We start from the raw sequence: 2,951 nt of genomic DNA on the forward strand, positions 1-2,951 counted from the left end.
AACCGAATAAGCCCGTATCTTCCTAACTTTAATATCACTCCTGCTAATATTATAGACCCAGCAACTGAAGCTTCTACATGTGCTTTAGGCAATCATAAATGAAATAAAAATATCGGTATTTTAACTAAAAATACTATTATTATTATAAAATATAAAATAAAACTAAATAAATTTACATTAATATAAGTCAAATCTAATGTTTTAAACTTTGAATAATAAATAAAAATAAATAATATTATTGGTAAAGAAGCTATAATTGTATAAAAAAATATATATATACCAGCTTGAATACGTTCAGGCTGATATCCTCAACCTAAAATTAAAATCAAAATTGGAATTAACCTAGCCTCAAAAAATATGTAAAATAAAAATATATTTATAGAAGTAAAAGTTAATAATAAAAAAAGCAATAATAATAATAATAAAATACTAAATAACTCACTAAAATCTTTTAAATTAAAAAGTTTTTCTCTAGCTATAAATATTAAAAAAAAAATTCAAAACCTTAATAATAACAAAAAATATGATAAAAAATCTATACCTATAAAAAATTTAATGAACTAAAAAATAAAAAAGAAATTTTTGAAAAGAATCAAATTCTTATTAAAATTAAATAATTCTTAATTAATCAAAATTTATTTAAAAAACATAAAGGAATCATAAATACTAATATTATTACTATTATCATAAAATATTTAATGAATTAAAATAATCATTTCCATAAGAACGAATTATTGACACTAATAAAGATAATCCCAAAACTCTTTCACAAACACTTATAGTTAAAAAAACTACTACAAAATAAAATTCATAACTAAAATAAGATAAATCAAAATATATTATTATAAATAAAGTTAAAATTACTAATTCTAATCTAAGCAATGTTATTAATAAATGTTTTCGATTAATAAAAAAATTTAAAATTCTAAAAATAAACATACTTAAAAAAATTATTTCCATATTTTAATAATTTAATAAAAATACTGGTCTTGTAAACCAGCTTTAAGATTTAATCTTTTAAAATATCAGAGGAAAACAAATATATCTTTAATCTCCAAAATTAATATTTTTCATTAAACTACCCTCTGAAATCTTAATTTTAACATTTTTAACTTTTTTAGCAATTTTCCTTACCCACCCACTATCTTTAGGACTACTTATTTTAACTTATACTATTATAACTTGTATTATTATAGGATTAATAAGATCAAACTTTTGATTTTCATATATTTTAATATTAATTATAATTGGTGGTTTACTAATTTTATTTATTTATATAACAAGAACTGCCTCTAATGAAAAATTTAAATTTAATAAATATATTCTATTAATTATAATTAGTTTATTTATAATTACTATATTTATAAATAATATAAAATATAAATCTATATTTAATAAATCAAAATATTAATAATGAAATTTTACATAAAATAGATTAAATTAGAAATTTTTATTTAAATTTAAATAAATTTTTAAATTACCCAAATTCTAACATATTTTTAATTTTGATTTTTTATTTATTAATTTCAATAATTGCAGTTGTAAAAATTACTAAAGTAAAATTTGGACCGTTACGTCAATTTAAATATGAAAATACCAATACGAAAAATTAATTCTTTAACGAAAATTATTAACAATTCTTCAATCGACCTACCTACACCAAGAAATATTTCATATTTATGAAATTTTGGATCTTTATTAGGCTTATGTTTAATAATACAAATTATTACAAGATTATTTTTATCTATACATTATTGTGCTAACGTAGATTTAGCTTTTAATAGAGTAACTCATATTTGTCGAGACGTAAATATAGGATGATTAATACGAACTATTCATGCAAATGGGGCCTCTTTATTTTTTATATGTTTATACTTACATATTAGGCGAGGCTTATATTTTGGTTCTTACAAACTTACAGAAACTTGAATGACAGGAACTACTATTTTGTTTATATCTATAGCTACAGCCTTTTTAGGTTATGTTCTTCCCTGAGGGCAAATATCTTTTTGAGGAGCAACTGTAATTACTAATTTAGTTTCTGCAATCCCTTACCTAGGAAATTCTATCGTTATTTGACTATGAGGAGGTTTTGCTGTTGACAATGCTACACTTAACCGATTTTATTCATTTCATTTTATCTTACCTTTTATTATTTCAGCTTTAATTATAATTCATTTAATATTTTTACATAACTCTGGCTCTAGTAATCCTTTAGGATCTAATTCTAATTTAGATAAAATTAGTTTTCATCCATATTTCTCCTTTAAAGATATTTTAGGTTTTCTCATTATAATATTTTTTATTTTAAATATTATTATTCTATATCCTTATATATTAAGAGATCCTGATAATTTTATTCCAGCTAATCCTCTTTCCACCCCTCCTCATATTCAACCAGAATGATATTTTTTATTTGCTTATGCAATTCTTCGTTCTATTCCCAATAAACTTGGGGTGTAATTGCTTTAGTAATATCAATTGCAATTCTTTATTTTATACCTTTTATTAATTTCAAAATAATGAAAAGAAACAGCTTTTATTATATTAATAAAATTATATTTTGAAATTTTATCGTTACAGTTATAATTTTAACATGAATCGGAGCTAAACCAGTTGAAGATCCTTTTATTTTAATAGGACAAATTTTTACCTTAATCTATTTCGTATACTTTATATTAAACTCAATTATTTATAAAATTTGAGACTGATGAATATTTAATTAATCAATGAGCTTGAAAAGCATATATTTTGAAAATATAAGAAAGAATTTAAATTTCTATTGATTTATACAAAATTTAATTAACTATATAATTAATACTATAAATAATAATCAAGGGGTTACTCTACAAGCTGTACAAACTCGATGTACCCACATATCTGATTGAAATCATAAAGGAATTCCTCACTGCCAGAAAGTTAAGGGTAAAAATAGGGAACAACAAATCTCA

The 2,951-nt window shown here is 20.8% G+C and overlaps 1 pseudogene; it reads left to right on the top strand.

Annotated features, from left to right (window-relative positions):
• The first annotated feature begins 1,799 nt into the window (after positions 1–1,799).
• LOC123685848 lies at positions 1,800–2,726 on the top strand (annotated as a pseudogene).
• Positions 2,727–2,951: the final 225 nt, after the last annotated feature.

This window comes from Harmonia axyridis, chromosome X (assembly GCF_914767665.1).
Source record: "Harmonia axyridis chromosome X, icHarAxyr1.1, whole genome shotgun sequence".
Taxonomy (NCBI): domain Eukaryota; kingdom Metazoa; phylum Arthropoda; class Insecta; order Coleoptera; family Coccinellidae; genus Harmonia; species Harmonia axyridis.